The sequence below is a fragment of the Neolamprologus brichardi genome, chromosome 6 (genome assembly GCF_056152115.1).
Source record: "Neolamprologus brichardi isolate AB-2024 chromosome 6, ASM5615211v1, whole genome shotgun sequence".
NCBI lineage: Eukaryota > Metazoa > Chordata > Actinopteri > Cichliformes > Cichlidae > Neolamprologus > Neolamprologus brichardi.
In genome coordinates this window covers 1,791,747-1,800,208 of record NC_142109.1, presented here as the reverse complement: position 1 = coordinate 1,800,208, position 8,462 = coordinate 1,791,747, and the positions used below count along the sequence as shown (strand labels likewise).

Here is an 8,462-nt window from a genome sequence, read left to right as displayed (position 1 = left end):
CGCTGTGCTAAATCACAGTGCAAATAGCAAATAAGGACATGTTGCTACACGTCCTTATTGATACAGTATAATCATCTGGTGTGTAGTGTCTCCTGCTGAGAGACAAAGAAAGAACATTAGGGCATTAGACTTTTGATATGTATTTGTCTTATACATATTTTGACGCATGTTCTAATTTTTATCAGTATATGGTGGCCTGTAAACATGTGAGAAGTGCAATCTACAGAAATATTTAACATCACAATCTGAATGATGTCATAAAACTAAGCATTATTAGTTAAATACAGACAGACTGTACTGTGATGTACATACCTGCCTACAGATCCACTTCAGGTCTGTAAACTGCATGATGGCCAACTGGAATGATTTAAAACACTGTGTAAGATTTTGTTTATATAGATGTTCAGGACATACAAGCAGAAACAGATATACTGCTCTAAGTGTCTGAAACAGAAGTCTTGGCCTTGGAAAACTGGAAATGTTCAGTGTATTACTGGAGGAAGGAAGTAGAAGAGCAGCAAATCCAGTATATCCAAAGACTCACCCATATGAGGTTCAGTAGAGCACTTCTGGACCTCTGTCAAAAAGAGAGAAAAAAAAGTCACACAAAATTTACTGTAGATATCTATACTTGTATTTTATCACCTGTATGAGACGGCTCATGATGCCTTTTAAGAAAAGCATTTTACCTGTTTGAACTTTATTAAAGATTTCAGTAGCCTCATTTAATCCAATAAAATAATAAAAGAAGTGCATTTTACCATCCTGAAAAAAGGTGTTACAGTTTTTTCCTCTTCACTTCAGCATTTGCCTGTATGAATTTTCTTTTCAGGTCATTATTGCTTACAAGAAGCAGGTGATGATTACACCTTCAGAATTGAAGATGCTACTTTTTAAATATCTCATTAATCCTTGAAAACAATTTTCTGAATCTGACCATATATAACAACTACAGCCACTCACCACTGTTTCTCAGTGTTACAGTGCATACATCTAGCAAGCACCTTATGGTAAATTAAATTGCAAGGGAGTTTTAAACGGCTGGTCTCGATTCTTAGAAAAAATAAAATATTAAATATGTTCAAACATTAATAATTCTGGGCAGTTAGATTTATTTTTCTATGACTCTTCTTTAAAAGACAGTTCATTTAAACAGGTGTAATCCATCAGGTAGGAAACGAGTAATGTGTACTCACGTTGAGCTCGCCATCTGTAGAACAACAACACACACAGCAATCCTACCATCAGTGAGCCAGTGACCATCAGACGGACAAGTATTTTGCAGATCTCTATTGACTCTGGACCTTGTCCAATAAAAGAAAAAAAAAATAGTGAGCTAATCCTTAAAATTAAGAAACACAAGAATACATGATAATTTTTGGTCTTTTAGTTCTCCCTGTTATACTATAGTAAACTACATTAATTTCTCTTTAACTGTCAGAGGGGAATGTACAAGTTGAACATTTCCTTCATTTTGAATCAATAATCATGTAGAAGTAGAGAGTACAAACAAAACAAAATGGCAGGAAATACTTGCAGTATTGTGACGGATAATAGAATTACGGATTGTGAGGAGAGTGCCTGGGATAGTTAATGAACGGGTGGGAGAATTTTCTATAAAACAACAAGCATTAGCCAGTCTGGTCTGGCCTTTAACACCAGACTGTTTTAAGTGCTCAATACAATGTTGGTCAGAAACATCGGATTCATTTTTTTATTTACAGATTTTGAAACAATTTGAAATACAATTTGTATTTTTTTTAATGTGGAAACACTTTACTGTTTACTTTGATACAATCTCATATGACACAAATATAAACTTATTCTACAGTTAAATTCTCATATTTGATTGTATATCCCAGCAAATACCCCCTATCAGAGCCCTGGGCCATGCACTGGAGGCACTGTGGGGAGGCCCACAAGAACTCCTCACTGTAGCTACTCTTCATGGGCTCCACATGAGTTTTTGTCATTAACTGTGGGTGTCCACAGAATTCCCTCTTGGGAGCCCCAAAGGGCAAAACTGCTTTGGACCCTGTATGTGCACACTCACTTGAGGCCCATATGGAATGTGTGGGTTTGCCCTGCCCACACAGCTGAGCAGTTCACCCAGACCTACCCACTGTGGGCATGGGCATGTTTGCTTGATTATGATATGAAGTACGACGTGTGATGCATAATGTTGTGTAATAAGAGTATACCTGAAGGAGGTGGTAGTCCTGGTGGTGCTGGCACTTCAAATATGAACTCATCCTCTTTGCCTCCACTGGCATTTAACACAACACAGGTATACCTCTGGAAAGTGATTCCTCTAAACAAATGGAGTCTGCTTGTGAGTTGAAACAAACCATCGTCTGACTGTGTCACCTCCATTTCAGAGCTTTTGTCCAGTCATTACCCTCTTCATCAAACCATTGAAGTGTTCCCTTTTGGTAGCCTCCACGAGACTCACAGATCAGGGTAATGTTTGTATTTGGGACAATTTTCTCATGGATGGAGTATACAGTCAAGTTACTGTATCTGGCTGGAGAGACAAAATGGAAAGCACAATCACTGAGCTGAACATTGCAACTTGATGTCAATAAAATAACAGCTTTAAAAGATGTAATTCTTATAATAGCTGACATGTAAAAGCTGTCAACAGCAATTTTCTCAGGTGTAGTGTGCTGTATTTTGCTAAAGACAAAAAAACATAATCACAAAGATGAAGATTGCACCTTGTTGTTAATTAAATAAAATAAGATGTAATAATAATAACAATAATAATATGTAATAGCCAAAGTCCTTTATATGTGATAAAAAGATTAAAAAAAGAATTTAATTCAATTTCTTACTTAAAATCTTGTTTCAAAATGATGATTAATCTTTGCTAAAATGCTGTCAAATGTTTCAGTTTTACCTTGCACTTTAAGCGTAGTGACCATCCTGTCATCACCACTGTCTGTAATCACTATGCACTCGTAATCTCCATCGTCTGCCACTGCAGTGTTGGTTATGAGCAGAGATACATTCATGTTCCTCTCGTCCCATAATGGTTCAGCAAACCTGTAGCCTCGCTTTGGCCGGTCCAATCTCCCTCTATTGAAACCCAACAGGAGATCACCTTCGTCTTCGGAAGAGGTCAGTTTTTTCCAAGCAACCACACGAATAGTTGGATCAGTTGCATCTGTTGATGTTTTGATGACACACTCCAGCAGTGAATGTTGGCCATAGTATCCCACATTTTTAGTTTTGCATTCCAATTTCAAAAATCCTGTAGAAAAGAAAGCAAAATTAGATTTGAGGTTACATGAGTACCAAACACCATACTATGCTTAAAGTTCTCTGATTATGAATAAACTTACCACTCTTAACTGCACTGATGCAGACGACAGTGAAAATGAATAAAAGAGTGCCACTGGAGGCCATGATTATTTACCTGAAATGACAGTTAAAATTAACAGGCTCAGTTTGCAACTGTTTTACATCAAAGGGATTTTTTACTTTTTTTACAAATCAAACAAGAGGGTGCAAAATGCATCTAAGTGATTCAAAGTAAAAGCTACTTTTGCTACTCCCTTATCCAAGAGGAGCGAGAGTATGTAGCTCCACATATTGGATTTGGCAGAATTTTGTATCTAATGGTGCATCATGTCCTTCTTGATGTAATCCCAAAGTTATTTATGTCTCCTCTTGAACTCAAACCAGGGAAAATTGTGTGTAAGCATACATTTAAACAATATTGATGCTTCTGGTGAAACAGAGACTCTGTTAAATGACTCTCTATCCTAGCACTCCTCTTTATGCTTGTGTCCCTTCCACACTTGCTCTTTCACTAAACTCACCTCCCATCTTGCCCATCTTTTAAGCAGAATGAGCAGATGTGGATAATTTCTTTGAATAAGATGGGTAGGAAGCAAAACCTTTTCAAAATAAAAGCATTTAAACTATACACAAACATGCATAAAACCATACTATACAATCAAACCGATACAACACAGAGATTAAAACACTAAAACTACTTCCACCCCGTAACACATCCATGTGGCAATAATTAATTAAAATCTGAAATAATTAATTACCTAAATATTTACGACACATGTAATTAATTAATTATTGCCACATTTAATTAATTATTGACATATTTAATTAATTAATGACACATTTAATCAATTAAATATTGCCACATTTAATTAATTATTTATTTATTTAACATTTTAATTAATTATTGCCACATTTAAATAATTATTTAATGGTGTATTTAATTAATTCATTTTGTCACAGTTGACTCCTTCAGGTCTCACCATGAAATAATTTTATCTGTCAACCTCACCCATCAAACTAAGTGGGCGGGGTTAACGCTGATCAAGTGAAAACCATTGCTTTGGCCTGGTGGCCATTGTTTTTAGCATACAACAACCGGCATGTGGAAACTAACAGAACTGAACTTTGAAAAACCCTGTTTGTGTGTGTCACCAAATACCGTTTTAATATTTTTTAGCCGAGAATGTAGTGGTTTAATCTTCATGTGTCTGGTCGGTTTGTCAAGATACAGCCTCTTTGCAAAAGTGCTTCGATGATTTCGGAGATGTCTGCCCAGTCTCACGGCAAAGCGTGGGATAGACCCGCTCGCCTCGCAAGCAATCGAGCTGTTATTACCACCGACAAAGCTCAGACCCCGGTACACAGCTGTAATAATCCCCGCTGACACGGACTTCTTTTACTGAGGTTATATTTATCGGGTTTTATTTCCTGATGTTCTTATGTGTCCTACGTGTTTCAGTCGCCAATTCTGAATTTGCCTTGAGGCAACATTTGTTGTGATTTGGCGCTATATAAATAAAATTGAATTGAATTATAACTAACATTAAAAACATGTTTAAGGAGGAGAGAGAGCAAATAAATTCGATTAACAGCTGATCTTTGGGTTTTTGTTCAGTCATCAGTGTGACCTGTGTATAAACGCATAAAAGAAATAACGTTGGTGTTTCCGTCATGTAGTAACTGCTGGCTTTAACTGTACAAAGGTTGTTCGACACTATGACACACATACAGACTTCATGATGTTCGGCTAATATTTTTATTGTGAATATTAATCATGAGGGCAAACGGACCTGTACACCACAGAGCGAGGTCAGCATATCCACGATATCTTCAGCTCTCTGAGTTAACCCAGAGTTTCCCAGCTGACTAATCTAACTGTCATCTACGAATAATTCACGGGTCATATCAATATGATTTTACAGAAAAGCATCCTTAATACTGCCAACTATTCCAGAGACGGGAAAATCTACAGCATAAAGAACACAAAAATATAGCAGTCTAACGCAACACTGTAACAGAGATGAACCGTCAGTTTGTCGCAGATCAAAGTGGAATGAAAGTGATTGGTTGAACAGGTGTTCGTGATCTGTGTTTTCTGCATTTTCATCAGCGTGAGACTCAGCAGCAGATTAGAATAACAGTTATACATTTAATAAATCACCAAATGAATACACGCAAGAAACGAGCAAACCTGTTCCGACAATTTGAGTTTGTGTTCCCTCAGCTGCAGACTGTTTAAATGTTTGAGAGGAAGATTAGATATAAAGCAAACGTCAAACATAGACTCAGTCTGCGTTCACATTTGATATGAGGCCAGCACGTACAGTGGGTATGTCCTGTCTTAAGATCATATATGTAAAATTGTTGTCTGACCTGCGTAGATCCAGCCGCTCAGAGTCCGCTGTTACCATGGCTACTGCATAAGCAGCTGTAATGTAAACAGCTGGCACAGCGGAAACCTACTGGGAGCATGGGTGTTTATGTTTTTCATTGCAAAAGAACTGTCTGAATGAACAGTCAGAACTGTCTGAATGGTTAACTGAAGTTAACTTGGATAAATTATAGTTAAGGAGTATCACATATAATGCCCACATGAGCTGTGTGACTGTTCACCACTACACTGACATAAGTAGGTTATTATTGAAATACACGTGCTATATACCTATGATATAAATAGGGAGGTCCTATTAACATGTTTAGTTTTAAAGGTCACCTTCCTGTCTTTAGTCTTATTCATGAGCAGTATTAGTTTTCTTCTAACATCCAGAAGTCTGCACGATGTGTTTCATAGTTTGTAACAAGCCTTTGACAGTTAAACATAACATGACCGAAAAAGAAAAAAAAAAAAGAGAAAAAAAAAAATCACAAATTATCTGTTAACCTCATTTATTTTTAGTTAAGTAAACTCTAAAAATTCTAACAGATCGCTGGTGCTTAGAATACAGTTGAATAACTATTAAAAAACAGATGATATAATATTTCTGTCCAGGTTGCAGTCTTCATGATGAACACGCTGTTGCAAACTCTGCTCCTCTCGGTGGAAATGCGCCTTCTCTTCTCTTTCTTTAAAACATTTTAAAAGTCAGTTTACTCTCAAAATTCACTGTTAAATCCAAAACACACCAGATAAAGAAAAGCGAACGGTTCAGTCTAACACATGTGCCAGTGAACCATTAAACGTCTGTAAAACTGTGCAGTTCTGAAACGTAACTTTAACCTCAGCCAAACCGATTTGCTCAGTTGTAAATAAAACAGCGAAGTAAACGTGACCCGACAGACAGAACCTGAGTGAATTAAGTCCAGCGTTTAACCACTGAGAGCTAAAACTCAGGTGAGGTTTCAAAGCTGTGTGCCGGTGATTGGACATCAGCCGCTGATAAAGTGGGTTCGCCTATAAAGTGCTCTGTTGGGAAACAAGCTCCAGCAGCTCTGCGCTCGGGAAAAACTATATTTACTTATCTTGTGCAGAAAAATGTGCTGACATTGCGTAATATCGAGCACCGGCTGCCCAATTAAACTGTGACTATCACCAGGTAATGTGGACGTGTTTCTTGAATTAGCAGCAGGTGCTAAACAACCGCTGACAGGTGAGGAGGATACATGCAGGTAAACTGAGGGCCTGTTGAGCTGATCGCTGGTGTCGTGAGAAACACGTCAGCTCGTTCTTTATGTTACAGAAGCACAGAGACACAAGACCAGGCGGAAAGAGACGATCGTTCGGTGAAAATGAGAATCTGCGAATGCAACATGTGGAACACAGAGAGTGGAATATCTAAACAAACCGGTTAACGTAGCCCCCCTCCTCCAAAACAAACAAATACACACAAAATAAACAAATAAGCTGGAACACCGGGAGCTCGGTGCATGCTGTCAGCTGACTGTTAGCAGAGCTAGTGAAATCTCTGAAAACATTTGAGCACTTTTGCAAACATGTTCTATGTTGATAACCTGACCAGACATTCGCAGCTAAAACACTATTATTAAAACTACACCATTGCTGCCTGTGATTTGAAATGCATTCTGGGATACCAAGTCGACACAAGCAATCAATTATCTAGGATTGACCTGTCTTGCCTTATTTTGCACGGCAACCAATCAAATGTTAGAGAAGCTGCATGGCAGCGTTAAGCCCGCCCACTTAGTTTGATGGGTGAGGCTGACAGATAAAATTATTTCATGGTGAGACCTGAAGGAGTCAACTGTGCCAAAATGAATTAATTAAATACACCATTGAATAATTATTTAAATGTGGCAATAATTAATTAATTACATGTGTCGTAAATATTTATGTAATTAATTATTTCCGATTTTAATTAATTATTGCCACATTTAATTAATTATTTAATGGTGTATTTAATTAATTCATTATGGCAGTCCTGGCATTCCATAATGCCACGCTCCCCCCTTTTTATTTTCCCAAACCAGGAAATAAAGTAGTCACAATCATCGTAATTTCCTGAATTTCAGTTGTCATTTTAAAAGTATTTCATGTAAGACAGTTTATAAAAACAAAATGAGTGGTCAAACCTGTCATCATAATGTGTATGGACTCAGAAACAGGAACCTAAGAGTAAGTGAAAGTTCCCATAATGTTCCCCTGCCACTGAGAGTACACCTCTATTTCTCTGGTAAACTTCTTCAAGCGGCTGGCCAAGGCTGTGAGTCTTTGCTTTGCAGTTTCCAAGGCCTCAGGTATGGACAGCTTGCTGTACTTTTTTCTGCAGCTCCCATAGCTGGCTAACCTCCCTCTGTTCTACCTTGAGTTTGACCTCTGGTCTCCTTCTCCATGGAGGGTACTGCTTGGCTACAAGCTGAACAGCCAGTTCAGCTTGTAGCCAAGCATCTCACTGATCACGGCTGCCATGGTGTAGATCAGCTGGGTAGTCTTGGTGTTGGTCGTGGTAGGTATTGTCCATAGTGCTGCATTCACATCATCTAAGGCAGTGGTTCCCAAACTTTTTTTGCTGGGCCCACCTTTGTTTTACAAGAAAAATATTCGCCCCCCCCCACCCCTGGGATACTGTTTGTCCGTGGTTTGAACAGCCCAGAGCTGCTCCCAACGAAGGGAAAACCAATTACGCAGGGGAGACCTACCTCGGCACTTGTGCAGGTGAAACCAAAGGGCAGATATGCTTCACCATATTTTCTAGTCTTTGGCT

The 8,462-nt window shown here is 38.2% G+C and overlaps 1 pseudogene; it reads right to left on the bottom strand.

Moving 5' to 3' along the window:
• Positions 1–555: 555 nt before the first annotated feature.
• LOC148102390 (uncharacterized) lies at positions 556–3,408 on the bottom strand (annotated as a pseudogene).
• Positions 3,409–8,462: the final 5,054 nt, after the last annotated feature.